Below are 10,454 nucleotides of genomic sequence, written 5' to 3' on the forward strand. Positions count from 1 at the left end.
ATGGTCTGCTACTCATAAATGACCACTGTCATCCCTATGGATCAAACTGTGCTTGGATTATTGCTTATTTAATATTACAAAGCTATTTAGTACCTGACACAGAAAAACAATCACATAAGGAAGCATTTATTGGAGGTTTAACATTAAATCATACAAATAAAATTTGTATAAACACAAATCCACATCTAGTCAAAACACAGATAGCAAAAGACAAAGTAAAAACAAAGAAAACTAATTGGCAACTATGTACAGTTGGACACAATTGTGTCTTGTTCACTAGAAAGTCTTTTACAAAATAATCATCTGAGATCAACAGAAGATCAATCTTCAGCGTTGTCCTGCATGATGGGTTACTTTAGCATCTCCTCCTGTTTTTTGTCAGTGACCTTCTTTAGTATGGCTGGTAATTGTTTTGGTGATTGCCACCTCCTCGAGATGCCTTGCCATATGTGCTCTGTTGACCACTGTAGTCTGCATAACCCTGTCCATATCCATAGTTCCCATAGTTATACCCAGTATAATCATATCCACCATAGCCACTATAGTTTTGATCGCCACCATAGGCACTATTGTAATTTCCATATCCTTGATCATAATAGTTATTAAATCCTTGGTTCCAGTTTTGGCCCTGACCTCCTCCACAACCCCTACTACCACCTCGCCCACCAGCTGCTAGCACCTCTTCCTCCTTTCTGTTGTTGTTGCTGCTGCCTATATACCTCTTTGGCATGTGCAACTTTGATTTCACACTTCCCAGAACCAATTTGATGATATCTACTTTCTAACAATTTCTTTACTGGCTCTTCATCTGTATATGTGATAAAACAAAATCCTCTTCTTTCATTGGTTTTTGTATCCATGGGAAGTTCAATATTTTCAATCTCTCCAAAAGGGCCCAAATATTCTTTAATTTGCTCTTCAGAAGTATCTGGACTCAATCCACCTACAAAAACCTTTTTTGGGGGGTTCCTTCCCTTTTAAAGCTTTAGCTCTTTTGGGGTCTATCAACTTGCCATCCAGTTTGTGTTCTTTCAGTTCCAAAACCTTATCAACACAAGCAGCATCTTTGAAAAGTACAAATCCAAACCCTCTTGACCGTCCAGTGACTGGATCTGTTTTAATCGTGCAGTCTACCACCTCTCCAAACCGAGACAAATACTCAGTCAGATCTTTCTTGCTTGTATCCCAGCTCAAGCCTCCAATAAACATTTTACCGTCATCCTGCTGATTCTCGCTCGCGTTGATCTTGGATCCCTCTGCGAACTCTTCTATGTTGCTGTACTCGTTCATGGCCTCCATTGTGGCCGAACTGTCAGGAGGGTGGTGCTGGCGCGCGGAGCGTGTCGCGGCAGCAGCGGTGGCGGTGGAGCGTTGTATGGAGCTGGATTTAAAATGGTGGTGGAAGAGGACTTGCAGTTTTTTACGATGCTGGAAGCTGTGTTATTAGTATTTCAAATACCAGCAGGGTCACACATGATGAATCCGTTTCAGCAGAGATTCCTGACTAAGACAGACTAGGAAGAATGTCCTTGGGTTCTGCTTCCAAAAGTTGGCCAAAGAAAACCTTATGGATCATGGAATTGCTTGCTTGCTTTGGCCCATCATTAGGGAGGATTAACTGCCAGAGGAGGACATAATGGTTGGTAAAACAGTGCCGAACAGGACAAGGGAGACTCTCAGAGAGAAGGACCGGTACAATAGTCATAACAATAGATTAAAACCTAACTGGCATTGTGAGGCTGGGCAATGTTTCCTTCTTTTATACATTGGGTTGCCATGTGTCAGAGTCAACTTGATGGCAGATAACAACAACAGAAAGCTCCTCATGCAATGGACCAGGGAGTGATCTTTATCTCTAAATATTTTGAGCAATTTATTTACAGGTAACCATAGAGGCATAACTAGCCAATCATAGTTCTGTTAAAATTTATAATGGCTTCTAACTTCTGACTTGATTTACCTATGAGACTGTGTCTTGTAACTAACTGGCATGAAGGCCATGGTTCAACTCAAGAATTTCTACAAATAGTCTTCATCACAGAAGATAAAAGTTAACACATTTCCTGCCACTGTTAATCTTGCTTTTTATCTGGTAATATTGGTAATATTCACCAAGCAATAATTTAAATGAGCGGTACGCAGAAAATAAGAATTCATTATCCTTGATAAAACTGTTTAAGTTACTGATTATCACCATTATATAAATTTTGAACATGACAGTCCACAGCTATGTTGCAACACTCCAGCATTTGACAGTCAATTTTAAGGAGGTTTAGTGGTAAGGAGTTATGTATGCTGCCAGCCCTTAAGCATTCTGTTATGAATCCAAGCCTTCTCCATACTAGAAGGATGGGCAATCTCCTCCTGTGTAATTAACTCCCTCCAAAAACCTGCTGGAAGATCAGCTGTGGGTTGGTTCTGACTCAGCAATACACAACAACGTCTTTAAAGGTGGTTCTCTGGTACGAGGCAGGTTTAAGTCTAAACTAGTGTTTTTCAGTGGTCATACCCACTCACTGCTGTCAAATTCAGTTCCAACTCATCTTAACCCTCCATTGGGTTCCTAAGGCTGTAAACTACATTGTGAGATTGTCAGTCTTTCTTTCTCAGAGCTGCTGGAGGATTCGGATTGCTTATTACCACACTGCCTTGGCTTAGCAAGTGCAACTTGCTACACACTACGCCACCAGAGCTCAGTAATAAAGGAATGCAACACTGAGGAAACAGCAAAATGGACTCAAGGTAATACTTGGAGTCTTATCAGAATGTTTCTCATTGTGTTTTATAAAGGATATAATTGGCCATAGTGGTTATTTTCAGAAAATCCATATACCTCAGCTGATAGATTCTTGTTTTTCACCAACAAATCAGCAAGATTAAGATGGACTGAGTCAGCTGTACTTCTCTTGCTTTCTTGGATCAGGCTCTTGGTGGGAGTCATTTGAAGAGATGGGTCAACAAAAGCTTGCAAAGAGAAATTGCAAATTAATAACCTACACTTGAGCTTGAGCAGCTCTGGAGCTCAAATACTAGACAGATTTGTAAAGTGAACAATAATATCAGAGAGGTAGTCAGTCCTTAGAATAATTAACCACAGAAGAGCACAAGGGTAACATTTGCTCAGAAGAAAGTTCAGAGGCAGAAGAGGGAGAGGATAGAAGAATGAATGGAAACCAGAACCACAGAGGATTGTGGGAAGAGTGCTTAATACACTGTGGGCATTATAATCAATGTCACAAAACAAAGTATCTGTGAATGGTTCAACAGAATACCCATCTGCTGTATAGACTTCACTCAAATCATTCTAAAAAACTTTTTAAAAATTATCATCATAATTTGAATTTGTATATAAATCAAGACAGGTACATTCCTATCTATTTAGCACATAGTATCACTTTCTATACATAAAAAATAAACACTTCTAGATACACAAAAACATCTTTAACATAATTGTTGTGTGCCTTTGAGTCAGAATTGACTCATAGCTGACCCTCTAGAGGGTTTTAAGAGGCAATCCCATCGAACGAGACTGCACATCTTTCTTCTGTGGAAAAACTGGTGGATTTGAACCATGCTTTTGGGATTGCAAGCAGCTTATCACTAGGCCACCAGAGCTCCCTTACTGTTGTTGTTGGGTGTCAAGTCCACTACAGCTCATACCAACCCTGTGTACAACAGAATGAAAATCCTTGTATTCTCCAGAATGCTTATATCCATTGTTTCAACCTTTGTGAAAAATCTTTCTCCTTTTCAATGGCCTTCTACTTTGCCATGCATGATATCTTTCTCCAAGGACTGGCCCCTTGTGATGTTGTTAGGCGCCATTGAGTTGAATATGACTCGTAATGACCCTATGAATAACAGATCTAAACTATATACTACCCTGTATCATCTTCATCATCTCTCAAATGACACACTTGACCCCATAGCTGCAGTCACTATGCCAATTTATCTCGTTGAAGGTCTTCCTCTCTTTTCACTGACCTTCCATCTATCCAAGCATGAGATCCCTTTCCAAGGAATAGCCTCTCTTAGCAACATGCTCAAAATACGTAAGATGAAGTTTTGCCATCCTTGCCCCCAAGAAGAACTCTGACTGCACTTTTTGTAAGACATATCTGCTTATTTTTGCAGTCCATAGGATATTTAGTGCTCTTCTACAACACAACTCAAAAGAATCAATTCTTCTTGTATTGTTGTAATTCATTATGCAGTTTTCAGATGCATAGCAATTGACTGAAAAGACCATGGCCTGGATCAGGAACACCTTTGTCTCTAGACTGACATTGTTGCTTTTCAATACTCTGGAGAGGTCCCTAACAGCAGATTTTTCCAATGCAATTAATCTTTTCATTTCTTGGCTGCTGGTACCAAGAGTATTGATTGTGGAACTAAGCAAAATGAAGTTGTTAACAATCTTAATCTCTTCACCATCTATCATGATGTTGCTAATTGGCCCTATGGTGAAAATCTTTGTCTTCTCGATGTTGAGCTTCAATCCATACTGAAGGCTGCAGTCCTTGGCCTTCCACAGCAAATGCCTCAGATCCTCTTCAGTTTTGGCAAGCAAGGTTGTGTCATCTGCATAATGCAGGTTGTTAAGACTTCCTCAAATGGAGGACCTATGACACCACACTCTCCATAGAGCCCAGCCTCCTAGAGGAGATGTTCTGCATATAGATTGAAGAGGTATGGAGATCGGATGTATCCCTGGCATATACCTTTCCTAACTTAGAACCATGCAGTATTTCTTTGCCCTGTTCTGATGACTGCCTCCTGGTCCAAGTATTGGATTCTCAACAGCACAATCAAGTGTTCTGGGATTCACATTCCTTTCAGAGTTAGCCATAGTTTGTTGTGATCCACACAGACTTTCCTCCAGTACTCTCTGCATTCAACTAAGATCCATCTAATGTTGGCTATATCTCTAGTGCCATCTGGCAGTTCTGTGTTGATGTGCTGTTCCAGTTGGTTTCAGATCATTTTCATCAGAATCTTGCTTGTATGTGACATTAATGATATTGGTCACCTTTTTTTAGAGATGGGAACAAATTAGGGATCTTTCCAGTCTATTGGCCAGGGGGCTGTACTCCAGATTTCTTAGCACAACCTGGTGAGCATGTCTAGGGAAGCATCTGTTTGCTGAAATATGTCAATTAATATGCCATTAATTCTTGAAACCTTGTTTTTTGCCAACTCCTTCAAAACAACTTCAACTTCCTCCTTTATCATCATAGGATCTTGATCATATGCTGTTTCATAGAATTATTCTGTGCCAGCCAATTCTTTCTGGTATAGTGACTCTGTGTACTCTTTCCATCTTCTTTTGATGTTTCCTAGATCATTAAACATTCTGCCCACAGCATCCTTAAGTATTGCAATTCAAGGCTTCAATTTGTTGTTCAGTTTCTTCAGCTTAAGAAATGCTGAGTGAGTTTGTCACTTTTGACTTTCTAACTCCAGCTCTTTGCACATTTCATTATAATTCTTTGCTTTGTCTTCCCAAGCTGCCCTTTGAAATCTTCTGTTCTTAAAATCTTAGTTTCTTTCTTCCCCTTGCTTTGGCTTCTTGGAGCTTTACTGCAATATTCAGAATCTCTTCTGACATTCATTTTGGTCTTATCTTCTTCCTCTGACTTTTTTAATGATCCTTTGCATTCACCATGGATGATATTCTTTATATCCTCCCACAGCTCATCTGGTCTTCACTCATTAGTATTCAAGACCTCAAACCTGTTCTCGAGATGGTCTTTAAATTCAGGAGGAATAGACTCACAGTCAAACTTTGGTTCTTGTGGATTGGATTTTATTTTTTCTAGCTTCAGTTTGAAATTGCATATGAGTAGTTGATGATCTGATCCATAAACAGCACCTGACCTATTTTTCATAGCTGATAATTGAGCTTCTCCAATGATTTTCCCACAGATGTAATCAATCTGATTCTGTGTATGTTGCCAGGTGAGGTCCATGTGTATAGTTACCGTTTGTGTTTCTTATAAAAGGTATTTGCAATAAATAAATCATTGTTAGTACAGATAGAATAAATCATTGTTTGCACTGATAGAATTCTTTCTATCTCAGCTTCATTTTTGTCACCAAATCCATGTATCCTGACTACTGATCTTTCTTTCTTGTTCCTAATTTTTGCATTTCAGTCATCCATTATTACTAATATATCTTTGTTGCATGTTTGATCAGTTTCTGATTGCAACAGTTGGTAGAAGTAATCTATTTCCTCCTCTTTTTGTTCTGGTTGTTGGTGCATATATTTGAATGACAGTGGTATTAACAGCTCTTCCTTATATGCATATGGATATTATCTTGTCACTCATTACCCTGACACATTCCTTTTCTGACTAACTGTCAAAGGCTAGAACTGCTACCTAGTCTCTCATTCTTGTAAAAGAGGTCTCTCAGGGAAAAGAAATACAAAACACCTGCACCAATATGATAGTATCTCTGGCAGAAGCCAAAAGAGAGTTACACCAGAAAGTAACCCCCTCCCCAGGAATGCAGGGAAACCAAACCATAGCCATTGCCACAAGTCCCTGGGTGGGGACTGGGCTAAGGCCAGTAGAGGCACTTCACACTTGAGAGTTGCTCTTTTTTTTCTGCATGCCAAGAGGTTTGGCTTCATCTTTGTCTTTTTCAGGGGTGTTCTCTACATTTTCTTTCTTTTTTCTCTTTAACTCTTTTGTACCACTTACCTCTATTTTTCACCAGCCATGCCTCTGTTTTACTGCTTTAATAAACCATTTTCACTTGTTTTGCTAAATTTATATTCAGAGAGTAGTAATTTATCAAAACAAGTGAAAAAGATTTATTTACAGTCACCTCAGCTCATGCATTCATGTGAAACACTAGGGAATGGTGAAGATATAAAAAGAAATCTGGTTTAGTACATTTCATAAACCATACATTAAATCCTTGATCTAGTCAACTGATTGCTTCTGGATCTATGTACAGAGTCCACATAGGCACAATTAAGTCTGTTGGAATTCACAATATTTTCAATGTCACCATAACATACTATTATCTACACACATGCCTTTGTATAGTTAAAAGACCATAAGTAAACTTCTGGTATTCTCTACTTTTTTAAATATATATATTTGATAGCACTTTAATTTCTTTAAGGTCTACATAGCAATTTCCAATTTTTTTGTATTTGTATTTTATATTTAAGTAATGTTCAATTTTGAAGAAACTTATCATGTTTAGGTATTCTCTACTTTCAACCAAGATCCATCAGTTCTTAAAGAGATCATCAGTCAACAACCAACGATATTGAAAGAGGAAGTCAAAGCTTCATTGAAGTCACTGGCAAAAAATTAAATTCCAGGAATAGACAGAATAGCAGTACAGATGTTTAAGCAAACAAAAGTGGCACTGAATGCACTAGTAAGGTCTAAAAAACAGCTACTATTGAGTTGATCCTGACTCATAGCAACCCCATGAGTGTCAGAGTGGAATTGTGCAATAGAACCAGTAGAATGTGGTGCACTAGAAGACATGGAATCAGACTTGACACTTCCACTAAGTCACTGTGCCTCCCTCTAATGATCAGTTTCCTTCTGCAAAATGATGAAATCACTTCAAATTAATTCAGAGATTCTTTACATTCTCTTTTTCTTGGGTGAAATGTCAGAGCTATTGAAAAAAAAAAAAGGGAAAAATAAAACTAATTGTAAGGCTTTCTTTAGCTTCAGATGCTTCACTGCTTTGTTCTTTTAAAATCAAGCCAGAAATGAAAAGGGGTGGGAGATAATTTGATCTCATGTCTTATACCGTTTCATTAGCAAAGACATGCAAAAGACAACAGGACAGACAAATGACTAAACAAAAGTAGGCCTTCCCCATTGTTTAGCTCCCAATTATGCAGGAGAGTGGGGAAACAGTACATTTAAGAGTGCATGATTTACCACAGGGGTGTTTCTCCAGGATGTATGACCTGATAAATCCCTAACTGTGACAGCTTAGTCTCATGAGGTCCTTTGCTTTGGCAAACTGCAAGTCATCTTGGATCTGAGTGGTTTGAAAGTTGGAGAGAGTCTAGTATGCTTGAGAAATAAGGAGCATAAAATAGGCCTAGACCTAGGGTGCTTCAAAGGGACTGTGTATAAAGCAGTGATAATATATACTGGGGTATACCCAATACCAACAGTAATGTATTTTGGAGGTTTCACTGCATACCTCACTGCATGACCAGAGCCAGAAGGAACTGCCTGCTGAACGTGGATGCAGTTTGGAGACCCAGTGCATTTTGTTTCTAAAGAGGCCATTAAAACACTGTTTAGTTTGTAACTTATTGAAGCAGCCTATTAATATACATACATAGAGTTATAGGATCATTCTTTTTTAAAAAAATTATTACATTTGACTAAAAATTTATAAATCACATTGGTTTTCATTCAATTATCAATATATTTCATTTAATAGCATTAATTGTTGTTGTTATGTGCCATTGAGTCAACTGCGACTCATTGTGACCCTATGAACAATAATCCTGAACTAATCTCACTGTCTCAGACACACCCCATTACCCAACTACAGAGTCAATCCATCTCATCCAGAGTCTTGCTTTCCTGTGCTGATCCTTCACCGTTTCAAGCATGATGACGGCTTCTTAGTCTAAGTATAGCTTTCACAGGAGCAAAATCAAGTGTTCTGGGATTCCTATTCTTCTCAAGATTTATAAACAATTTTGTGATCGACACAGTCAAATGCTTTTGCATACTCAGTACAACACAAACAGACATTCATTCTTCTGGTATTCTGCTTTCAGCCAAGATCTATTTGACACTGGCAATGACGTTCCTAGTGCCACGGCTTCTTCTAAACCAATTTGTATTTCTGGTAATTTTCTCTCGATGTATTGTTCTAGACATTTGTGGATAATCTTCAGCAGGATTTTGCTTGTGTATTATATTAGTAATACTGTTTGATAATTTCCACACTCTGTTGGATCACCTCTCTCTTTTTTTTTTTAGAATGGGAATAAATATGGATCTCTTCCAGTCAGTTGCCCAAGTAGTTGTCTTCCAGATTTCTTGGCATAACCTGGTGAGCACATCCACGGCTACATATTTGTTGAAATATGTGAGTTGGTATTCCATCAATTCATGGAGCCTTGTTTTTTGCCAATTCCTTCAGAATAGCTTGACTTGCATCGCCATTGGCTCTTGATCATATATTGCTTCTTGAATTTTTCTGTGTCAGCCAGTCCTTTTTGGTACAATGACTGAGTATTCCATCTTCTTTTGGTTCACTCAATATTTGGTTCACTCAACATTTTAGCCATAGCATCCTTCAGTATTGCAACTTGAGGCTTGAATGTATTCTTCATCTTGCTCAGCTTGAAAAATGCCACGGGTTCGTAACTTTTGATGTTCTGACTCCACCTTTTTTGCATACTCTATATACTAGAGTATATATACTTTGTCTTTTCAAGTTGTCTTTTGAAATCTTCTATTCAACTCTATTAATCATTTCTTCTCTATGTTTTAGTTTCTTAACATTCCAGTGCAATTTTCAGAGTGACAGGATAATATCTATACGCATACAAGGAAGTCCAGTGAATACCACTATCATTCAAATATATGCACCAACAACCAGAGCCAAGGAAGAGGAGATAGAAGATTTTTACCAACTTTTACAATCGGAGATTGATCGAACATGCAACCAAGATGCATTGCTAATAATGGGTGACTGGAATGCAAAAGTCGGGAACAAAGAGGAAGATTCAGTAGTTGGAAAATATGGACTGGGTGACAGAAATAAAGCTGGAGAGAGAATGATCGAATTTTGCACAATCAATGACTTATTCATAGCAAATATGTTTTTTAAGAGACATAAACGCAGGTTATATACCTGGATTTCACCTGATGGTATGCATAGGAATCAGATCGATTACATATGTGGAAAGAACCGCTGGAGAAGCTCAATATCAGCTGTGAAAACTAGGCCAGGAGCTGATTGTGGAACAGACCACCAACTACTCATATGCAAATTCAAGCTGAAGCTGAGGAAAATTAAACCAAATCCAAGGCAACCAAAATATGACTTTGAGTCTATCCCACCTGAATTTCAGAACCATCTCAGGAACAGATTTGAGGCTTTGAACACTAATGAACGAAGGCCAGATGAGTTGTGGGAGGATATCAAGGGTATCATCCAGGAAGAGTGCAAATGGTCATTGCAAAGACAGAAGAGGAAGAAAAGACCAAAATGGATGTCAGAAGAGACTCTGAAAATTGCACTGGAGCACAGAGAAGCCAAAGCACAGGGAAGAATTCAAGATACTAAAGAGTTGAATGGAAGATTTCAAAAGGCAGCACGGGATGACAAAGCAAAATATTACCATGAAATGTGCAAGGAGTTGGAGTCAGAAAATCAAAAGGGCCGAACTCGCTCAGCATATCTTAAGCTCAAGGAACTGAAGAACAAATTCAAAC

The 10,454-nt window shown here is 38.5% G+C and overlaps 1 pseudogene; it reads right to left on the bottom strand.

Moving 5' to 3' along the window:
• Positions 1-391: 391 nt before the first annotated feature.
• LOC102874872 lies at positions 392-2,001 on the bottom strand (annotated as a pseudogene).
• Positions 2,002-10,454: the final 8,453 nt, after the last annotated feature.

This window comes from Elephantulus edwardii, unplaced genomic scaffold (genome assembly GCF_000299155.1).
Source record: "Elephantulus edwardii isolate Elephantulus edwardi_28Jun2011 unplaced genomic scaffold, EleEdw1.0 scaffold00104, whole genome shotgun sequence".
Lineage (NCBI taxonomy): Eukaryota > Metazoa > Chordata > Mammalia > Macroscelidea > Macroscelididae > Elephantulus > Elephantulus edwardii.